The 10,710-nt window shown below is 42.1% G+C and overlaps 1 long non-coding RNA gene across 1 annotated transcript in view; it reads left to right on the plus strand.

The window, feature by feature from the left end:
- LOC103789530 (uncharacterized) overlaps positions 1 to 4,582 on the plus strand; it is a 79,231-nt gene extending 74,649 nt beyond the window's left edge. The window contains exon 6 of the long non-coding RNA XR_013530528.1: positions 2,266 to 4,582. This is a non-coding gene — a long non-coding RNA (uncharacterized LOC103789530). The remainder of the gene's footprint in view (positions 1 to 2,265) is intronic.
- Positions 4,583 to 10,710: the final 6,128 nt, after the last annotated feature.

Here is a 10,710-nt window from a genome sequence, read left to right on the forward strand (position 1 = left end):
GCATATGCACCCAAGTCCTTGTCTCGGGCTCTGATTTCACTGGAGCCCTTATGGGCTACAAATCCCTGCAGAGTGTGTCCAAATACCTTAGGTAGCTCTTTGGGACCTTTCCATGAATCATGGGTGAAGAGAGGAGAACTTTTGTCTTTTCTGCTCATGCTTTCTCCACACTTCTGTGAAATGCTATGGTGGGTGATGGTGCCTTGTGGGAGCGGCCTGAAACTGCCAATCTTAAAGTCATTGGTACAAAGGGACAAAGAGTGAGTTGGGCAAAACCCCACTATTCCCAAGTGATGACTTTATAAAAGGTGGCCTGGATATTGTTGCTTCCCTGCATCTAAACTGGTATTTTCTTCACTTTCTTCAGCAAGGCCCAACCCAGGACCATTTCCTCCTAAATAGATTCCACATAAAGTCCACAGCCTGAACTAAGGAGCTGTAGCAGGCATGGAGGTTGCATGCTCTAAGGAGCTGTAGCAGGCATGGAGGTTGCATGCTCGCAGGAATCCCTTGCTACCCTCAGATCCTTGCTTCTTGACTACTTTCTTAGGCTTGTGATCATTCTTAATTCTGACTTTTATTTATGTCTCCTTGGTTCTGTGTTTGAAAAGTCCAAAAGTGACTTGATCATTACAGCTCACTTTAAAAAAAATTTACAAAATTGTGGTAGGATACACGGTAATACAATTTAGCATTTTAACTGTACAGTCTAGCAGCATTAAGTGCATTTACATTCTTGTGCTACCATCTATCTGTGGAATTCTTTTCATCTTGCAAAACTGAAACTCTATGCCCAGTGAACATGAACTCCCCATCTTTCTTATCCCCAGACCCTGGAAACTACCATTCTACTTTCTGTCTCTATGAATTTGACTATTCTAGGTGCCTCATATAAGTAAAATCACAGTGTTTGTCTTTTTTTGTGTATGACTGGCTTATTTCAGTTGGCTCAATGTCCTCAAGGTTTAGCAATGTTGTGGTATGTATCAGAAGTTTCTTCCTTTATATGGCTGAATAATATCTCATTGTATGGATATACCACATTTTATTTATCCATACATCTGCTGATGGATGTTTGGTTTGCTTCTACCTTTATATGGCTGAATAATATCTCATTGTATGGATATACCACATTTTATTTATCCATACATCTGCTGATGGATGTTTGGTTTGCTTCTACCTTTTGGCTATTGCACATAATGCTACCATGCACGTGGGTATGTAAGACTCACTTTTGGTGACATTTTCCCCAGGAAGTCTTCCCTTGTACATATTCTTTGTTAGATGGTGAGCAGTGGTGTGACAGTGTCTCATTCATCTTTATATCCCATTGACCAGAGGATCTGTTGCATATTAGACACTTAAATCAGTGGCTGTTGAATTCCTTGATTCCCCATCTGTTATTTCCCCCAGAGCTGAAGGGATACTGAATTCTCATAGCAGTTTACCTATAGTATTCCATTGTACTTTATGTAGTAGAAAGCTGTAATATTCTCTGTCCAACTCTAAACTCCTTGAGTTGGGAGATGTTTTGTAAATGTTTGCTGTTTAAAGGAATGCTTTTCCCTGTCCATGCTCCTTGGCCACAGGGTAGTATCTCCAGCTTGCTCCCCAGTTTTCACACTTATCTGACATCTGTACATGTTCTGAGCACCTGGTGAATTGAGAAGTCCTCGTAGACGTAGTGTCTCTTGCTGGACTCTGCAACCAATTTCTGCCTGAAGTCCTGGCTTGACCTTGGAAATTCTGACTCAGAGTTGCAATTAGGCTCTCATAATGAATCATCCTCGTTGACTGACAATAAGATAGAGGTTTGTGAAGGAATTAACTGATATGGTGTATATAAAATACCTAGCAGAGAGGTTGGCTCATGCAAGTGCACAGTAAATGGTTATTTTTTATTAGGTATGATATTGTTTATTATATACATTTGTGTATACACATATAATCTTTTTATTTCTTATGCTCTTCTTACCTCAACAAATCATTTAAGGTATATGACACTGAAAGTTGCATATTAAAAGAATTATTGAAGTAGGAACAAGACATCGAGAGTAATGTTGTGGAGATAGGCAGATTGAAGAGTCCTAGAATTAGGGCATAATTAGGACGTAATTCTAGGACATTACAATCCTAATTCTAGGACATTGCAATCTAGGCTAAGGGTGGTTGTGGTACTTAAGCATTAAATTTAGTTAACCAAAAAAAAAAAAACAACAACAACAAAAAACATTTCTATTATCTCTCATATTTTGCCAACGGAAGGAAGAAGATACCCACCTTCACGTCTGAGTAATGAGACATAGTGGGAGACCTGATCACTTCTCTTGATGTTTGCTGATGAGAATGGAGTGAGAGCCAGGGTGAAAGGGATTGCAGAGGGATGCTTGCTTCTCTGGTTTATCCTTGTTGGAAAGAAGTTAAGGTACAATTTAAAAAAATATCTTTTTTGGGGTCAGAGTATAACTGTTCTCTTTGCAGTGGTCATGGGCTTAGAAGATGAAAGGTAGTGCCCAGGTGAAAGAGTTATGATGCTGACAAAAATGACGTGTGGGTTGGGCAGGGTGGCTCACACCTGTAATCCCAGCACTTTGTATCCGAGGCAGGCGGATAACCTGAAGTCAAGAGTTTGAGACCAGCCTGGCCAACATGGTGAAACCCCGTCTCTACCAAAAAAATACAAAAATTAGCTGGGCGTGGTGGTGGGTACCTGTAATCCTAACTACTTGGGAGACTGAGTTAAGAGAATCACTTGAACCTAGGAGGTGGAGGGTGCAGTGAGCTGAGATCACGCCACATTGTACTTCAGTTTGAGTGACAAGAGCAAAACTCCATCTCAAAAAAAAAAAAAAAAATGATGTGTGCATGAGCAGATGCTGCCGTGTTGGTAAGACCTCAGAACTGTTGCATGTTTCTTGGCCTAATTGGCTGTATAACTCTCCTTGGTTACTAATATTAATACTCAGTCCCGGCATCTTCCCAATATGATTTGCTTTGAAGTGTTGCTTAGGTTTGAAGTTGTGTCTGGTATGATCAGATTATAATACAAACTACTTAATATAGTTTGTATCATTGAGGATGTCAGAATACCTCCCTTATACCTACCCAATCAATATTACTAAAAGCATTCCATGGAACCCTTCTTCGCTATGTCACCAACCCAGGGACTGGGAGAATTACACCATCAACTCCTAGATGACCGTGTGATGTCAGTCTAACATATTCTGCTTCCATCATGATCAGTGACAGAGATTTCACTGTCAGAACATGACATCCTTAGCATAATTTAGAGGTCTGTAAACATTTTCTGTCAACGTCCTGATAATAAATATTTTAGGCTTTGCAGGTCATACAATGCCTTTTGAAATTACTCAGCTCTGCTTTGAGGGACAGAAGCAGCTGTAGACATGTAAATGAAAGGGCATGACTATGTTCCAATACACCTTTATGTATGGACACTGAAATTTGAATTTTATATAATTTTCACGTTACAAAATATTATTTTTTCTTTGATGTTTTCCAACCTTAAAAAAATGTAAAAAAGCAGTCTTAGCACATGGGTCATACAAAAACAGGGAGTGGGTGAGATTTGCCTCATAAGCATGGCTTGCTTACACCTGGCTTAGTTGAAATATGAATCTCTCTGAGTGGAATCAGGCTTTAAACTATTATCTGTCATTGGAATCTTCTTGTGAAAGAAAGGACTGTATGTTTGATAGAGGTCTAGAGTAAGGAGACATCTTTAAGTGTGAGGAATCTTTGAGGCCATTGGAACCTCGAGTTACAGAAATCGCAGGAGAGAACTGAAGTTAAGATATAGTAGGAAGACTGTTGACTTTAGAGTAAAAGACCTTTGTTTATCCCAACTCAGTCACTTCTTCGCTGTATAGCTGAGGCTACTTATTTTATCTGAGTTTGTTTCCTCACCTGTAACATGAGGGTGACATTCATAGAAGACAGCTGTGGGAACTGGAAGAAATCAAGCATCTACTCAGGACTTAACATGTTGTTGGTGCCCCCCATAACTTAGGGCTGATCATCACCTTGACTTATTTTTTTCTTAAAACACCAAAGAAATGTGCTCCAGGGATGGGGAAGGAAGCTCTAAGAACTCTGAGGGCATCTTTAAGGAGCAAGGGAGTCCATCTCTGATTAGTGGGCACAACCAGGACAGCAGGGAAAGGCCAGAGAGGGGAATGAAAACCGAGATAGGGTCTGTCCCAGGAAGGCCAGGGGAGCAGAGCTATAGGACTGCGAGCTTGGAAGGAGCAAAGCAGGAGAAAGGTCAGCCACAGGGGAGAAAGAAGCAGTTTCAGGGCAGGTCAGAAGGCAGGAGGCCTCAAATGAATGTTTGGGGCTTAGAAGCACCCAGCTAACCCAGGATTCCAATGTCACCAGCATTCCCAGCTAAAGGCCCCATTAGCAGGGGTCAGGGCACAAAACCCATCCATTTCTGAGCTTCCCGAGGCTTCAGCCAGGGGCTCCCTGCCCAGTTTCGTTCAGTGATACGAGCTCACTAATGCATCCCTAGCATTAGAAAGATCACGTTACCAGTACTTTGTACATGAATACAACTTTTATGTTAAATGAATGATGGGCTGCGTCATGCACTTGTGTTCTAGTTGGATTCCATTGGAATCTGTAGTCCTTTGGCGTCTCTACGAGGAGCAGAGACTCTTATACTATACTTACATTGGTCAAGGTAAGTGAGCTGTACTGTAGAGACACAGGACAGTGCTGTCTAATAGAACTTTTTACAATGATGGAAATGTTCTTCACCTGCATTGTCCAATATAGTAGCTATTAGCCTCACATGACTCATATTTTTTTTTTTTTGAGATGGAGTTTTGCTCTTGTTACCCAGGCTGGAGTGCAATGGTGCTATCTCGGCTCACCGCAACCTCCGCCTCCTGGGTTCAGGCAATTCTCCTGCCTCAGCCTCCTGAGTAGCTGGGATTATAGGCACGCGCCACCATGCCCAGCTAATTTTTTGTATTTTTAGTAGAGATGGGGTTTCACCATGTTGACCAGGATGGTCTTGATCTCTTGACCTCGTGATCCACCCGCCTCGGCCTTGTTTTTTTTGACAAAATTTCACTCTTGTTGCCTAGTCTGTAGTACTGTGGTGCGATCTTGGCTTACTCCAATCTCTGCCTCCAGAGCTCAAGCGATTCTCCTGCCTCAGCCTCCTGAGTAGCTGGAATTATAGGCATGTGCCACTACGGCTGGGTAATTTTGTATTTTTAGTAGAGATGGGCTTTCTCTATGTGGGTCAGGTTGGTCTTGAATTCCCAACCTCAGGTGATCCTCCCGCCTTGGGCAGATCCGAAAGCACTGGGATTATAGGCGTGAACCGCCATATCCAGACTCATATGATAATTGAACACTTGAAATTTTTAATTTTATTTAATTTAAATTTATATTTAAATAGTTAATGATTACCTTATTGAACAGTACAGATGTAGATTTCAAAGAACATTTTGAACAAGTGTTCTTTGTGTACTATCCATCACCAACTGGCAACTTTCTTCTGAGTGTCTTATTTTCAATTCCTGAAACAGACAGAAAAATATTCGTAGGATCTAGTTCATCTTTTCACAGCCTCCGGATCTACCACCTTTGGGTCAGGTTCTTCAGCCCGCTTGTGGCTAGGGATGGGTCAGGACTTTGTGTTATGAACATAGCCCCATAGGGGGCAGGACTGTGGGTAAACAGACCCTCCTAGAAAAGGACTGGGGGAGTCTGTGGGCAGGGCATGCAGTGATTGGCATTGCTTGTAAAGACAGAGTTCATGTGGGTCTCCAGAGAGCAGAGGAGTTTATGAGGAGGCAGATTGCAACTCATTCATTCTTTTAACCATGCTTTTATTGAATAACCACTGTAGATCAAGCAGAGTGCTAGACCCTTGGGATACCATGATACATGAGGTAGATGTGACCCCTTAATTAGCAAGCTCATGGATTAGCAATAGGAGCAGAAAATGGAATGAGTGATAACAAATACAATGTGTTGAATGCTGTGATGGTAGAGTGGGGAATGTCTAGGCAATGTAAGGCAAGAGATCTTAAGCCAGTTTGTAGAGGTCAGGGAAGACTTCTGGAAGGAATGAGACAAAGCATTTGGCAGGTAATAAGGAGTGAAGGAAAGAGTAGGCAAAAGTCCCAAAAAGGATAGAATACACGTTTGTAAAAACTAAAACAAGTTCAGTGAGCCCAAATTCTGTTATGAGAATGTGGTTTCTGATCCTGTAGGTGAATGTTGCCATCTATTGCAGCCTCTTGAAGATGCTCAGTGCATTTTAGCCAAGTAGAGGCTCTGAGAAGTCCTCAGCTAAAAGTAAGTCTTAATCCAGTTTTAGCAAGCATTTACACAGTTTGTTTAAACATGCAACCCTTTCTCTCAACCAACCTCCTCTTAGCAACAGGCAGAGCTAGTATCCATGGAATGCTAGTTGGGAAACTGATCTAGGCGTTTCAGTTGTGTTCAGTAGAAAGAGACTGTATTTAAGACAGTTCTTGCTGCCCAATCAAATTTGTTCTGGGCCTGAAAATAAATATGTAACTTTCTGCCCGAATGCTTCTTGGCACACCTAGAGCCAGATTCATCAGCTTGTGCAGTTGGCAAAGTGCTTGATTTCTGCTTGCAGTGTCTCCCTGGAGGGTCTACTCACAGTCTGAATGAACTTCACTTTTCCTGATGCTATTTGTCTAATGCCCACAGTTACAGGAACTCAGTTTTCCTTTTCAATTGTCCAGGTGTATTATTTCGTTCTCACACTGCTAATAAAGACATACCTAAGACTGGGTATTTAATAAAGGAAAGAGGTTTAATTGAAGCATAGTTTACCATGGCTGGGAGGCCTCAGGAAACTTACAATCACGGCAGAAGGGGAAGCAAACATGTCCTCCTTCACATTGTGGCAGTAAGAAGAAGTGCAGACTGAAGTGGGGGGAAAGCCCCTTACATAACCATTAGATCTCGTGAGAACTCACTCACTATCACAAGAACAGCAGTATGGAAGTAACTGCCCCCGTGATTCAATTTCCTCCCACTGTGTCCTTCCCATGACATTTGGGGATTATGAGAACTATAATTCAAGGTAAGAGGACACAGCCAAAACATATCACCACTTGTCTGGAAATTGCCTTCACACTAAGTCTTCCAAGGCCCTCTCTGCAGAGGCACTTTTCCTTCAGAGAGCTGTGAGGACATTGGCTCTCCCTGCCCTTCTCTTGATCCACATATTTTGCTCCTCATATTTTCATATGGTGCATCTTATCTACCCAGCTGAGCACTGGGCTTTGGAGTTACTCCACTTCTAGGTAGTGATTGTGGACAAGCAGCTTCACTTCTCTGTACTTCAGTTTTCTCATCTAAACTAGAAATTATATTACTGCACAGGGTCCTTGAGACTTCAGTGATTTAGATGATATTATATCTTTTTAAATGTTCTAAATGTTCCAGATCATTGAGAACAGTACTGTCACCTAAGAAGCATTATTATCTTTTCAAGAAAAGGTAGAGACTCTAGTCCTTGTCCTGGATTTGCTACAAAGCTTCTCCCTACAATTGCTTTGTATCATTGATTTCGGGTTTGAATCTTTCACAGGACAGTATCTTTCTCTAGGATATATTCATTCCTGATTTTTTTTTGAGGTTATAATCCCTTCTTCCTTTGTTTCTTTTCATATTCCTCCTCTTTTTTTTTTTGGTAACAGTTTTTTGTTTCCCAAATATAAGTCACCCAATATACAATGCACCCATTTAAATTGGAGAATTCAACAACTTTCAAAATGTTCTCAGGGTTATGCATTTATCACTACAATCAATTTCAGAACGTTTTTGTCACCACATAAAGAAACCCATTAGCAGTCACTTTTCATGTTATGTACTGTATGTTAATACCTGCCCCCCCCTCCGCAATTTATGTGTTGAAACCCTTACTCTCAATGGGATTGTATTAGGAGGTGGAGCCTTTGGGTGGTAATTCGGCTTAGATGGAGTCAGGAGGGTGGAGACCCCAGGATGGAATTAATGTTCTTATAAGAAAAGAAGGGCTACAGCCTGCTCTCTCTCTGCATGCATGCACCACGGAAAGCCATGTGCATACATAACCAAGCAGAGGTCTCACCAAGAACCCAGGCATGCTGGCACCCTGATCTCTGACTTCCAGTCTCTGAAACAGTGATAAATGAATGTTTGCTGTTTCAACCACGCGGTTTATGGTATTTCTATTATAGCAACCTTAGCTGACTGAGAAACCTCATTTCCCCTCAACCTCTCTATTTTCGTTTCTCCTAACCCGTGGCAACCATTAATCAGTCTCTTTGAATTTGCCTAGACTGGACATTTCACATAAATGGAATCACACATTCCAGTGGGCGTTGCAACTGGCTCCTTTCACCCAGCATGGTGCCATCCATGCTGTCCCATGCATCAGTGTTTCATTCCTTTTTGTGTCTAGAGCATACTCCATTGAATGGATGGACCACATTTTGATTATACATTTATCAGTGGATGGATATTTGTGTTGCTGATGAACCTTTTGGCTGTAACAAAGAATGCTGCTATGAATATTTGAATACCTGTTTCTAATTCCTTTGGTTGTATCCTTAGCAGTGGAATTGCAGGATCATATGGTAACTTTCTGTTCAAGATTCTGAAGAGCTGCCAGTGGGTTTGCCACAGCGGCTATCCTGTTTTCCACTCCCACCAGCAGTGCTGCATTGCTTGACTTGTCATTACCGCTACTTGCCAGCTCACTTGTAAACAGGTAATAGACCTTATGGCTTATTATTGATCTATATTTATTTTAAAAGCAAAAGTAAGGGATATTTTTGCAAAAAAAATTTTAGTGGCACATGTTGAAATAATTATGCTTTATCAAAAAAACAAAACCAAAACAGATTTGCTGGTGAGGCAGCAAATGTTAGCAGTTATTATTATGAGACTAACCTAGATTATAAACCCCTTCCCAGTCAAGGTCTAAACCTTATTTACCTAGATTTCTTCAGGGAGGTTGTCAAGAGGCTTGGGATGAATACATATTTATCATTCTTCCATTTGTTCACTCAACACTTTATGTAGGGTTATGGTGTATGCCCACTTTTAGTGACATATAATTAAAAAAGAGAAAGACAATTTTAATGCCACAACGAGTCTACCATTTACTCAGTGAAGATACGCCTGCAGGCAATAGGGGCACTCAAGCCTGGAAGAGTGAATGCAGGCTTAAAGCCCATGGAAATTATTTATGAATAATTTTAAGGGCTTGTTACCCTTTGACAAAAGAAGGAGATACATGATTCGTCTGGCTGACCGAGTGGGTGGTGATGGCATTGTTGGCAAAGATATGCAGGAATTAACTGAGGACCAAGAGCGGCTTTGAGCAAGGGGGCATGAGGGGGAACTTATAGGCTTATCCTCAGAAGACATTTGTGGAAGATTTGGGGATTTTAAAGATCAAGTGAGATTCTTGGTCATTTTTGCTCTTTATCTGCTGACAACCTTGAGAAACATTCAAGGAAGTGCTGGAACCTGGCAGAAACACAGAAGATAAATTTTCACCTTCTGGGCACAGGGTCTGGTGTGGAAGGCAACAAAATCAAATAGTGATCACAAAACCAGACAAAAAATACAGACACAGGGGTATGTGCAGGGTTGGGGTAGCACAGAACAGGGAGCTTCTGAAGGTAAGGTCCAGTGTATTAGTCTCCCAAACCTAGTAACATGGGAATAGTAACAAATTCCCATGCAGTCCATGGCTTAAAATAACAGAAATTTATTCTTTCACAGTTTTGGAGGCCAGAAGTCTGCAAGGCATCAGTAGGGTCATGCTTCCTCCAGAGTCTCTTGGGGAAGACCCTTCCTTTTCTCTTGCAACTTCTGGCAGCTTCTGGCATTCCTTGACTTGTGGCATGTGCTTTACTCTCACGGCTCCTTTCCTTTTCTCCCTGTGCCCCTCCTCTGTGTGTTTCTTACAAGGGCACTTGCCGTTGAATTTAGGGCCCACTCCGATTAGGAGGATCATATCTCAAGATCTTTAACTTGACTACATTTGCAAGACCCCTTCCTTTCCCTCCCTCTCTCCCTCCCTCCTTCCTTTCTTTCCCTCCCCTGTTCCTCCTTCCCTCTTCCCCCTTCCCCCACTTTCTCCCTTTCCTTCTCTTTCCCTTTCCCTTCGCCTTTCCCTTCTCCTTTCCCTTCCCTCTTTCCCTTCCCTTCCCGACCCTTCCCTCATTCCTTGGGTCTCACTCTGTCACCCAGGCTGGAGTGCAGTGGCGTGACCTCAGCTCACTACAACTTCTGCCACCCAGGCTCAAGCGACCCTTCTACCTCAGCCTCCAGAGTAGCTGAGACTACAAACATGTGCCACGGTGCCTGGCTAACTTTTTTGTACTTTTGTAGAGCTGGGGTTTCACCATTGATGTGGTATGGCTGTGTTGCCACCCAAATATCATCTTGAATTGTACCTCTCATAATTACCACAGGTTGTGGGAGGGACCAGTGGGAGATAATTGAATCATGGGGGTGGTTCCCCCCATACTGCTCTCGCCTTAGTAAGTCTCATGACAACTGAAGATTTTATAAGGGGAAACCCCTTTCGCTTGCCTCTCGCTTCTCTCTTTGCTGCTATGTGAGACATGCCTTTTGCCTTCTACCACAATTGTGAGGCCTTTCCAGCCATATGGAACTGTAATCCCATTAAAC

This window comes from Callithrix jacchus, chromosome 20 (genome assembly GCF_049354715.1).
Source record: "Callithrix jacchus isolate 240 chromosome 20, calJac240_pri, whole genome shotgun sequence".
NCBI classification, from domain to species: Eukaryota; Metazoa; Chordata; class Mammalia; order Primates; family Cebidae; genus Callithrix; species Callithrix jacchus.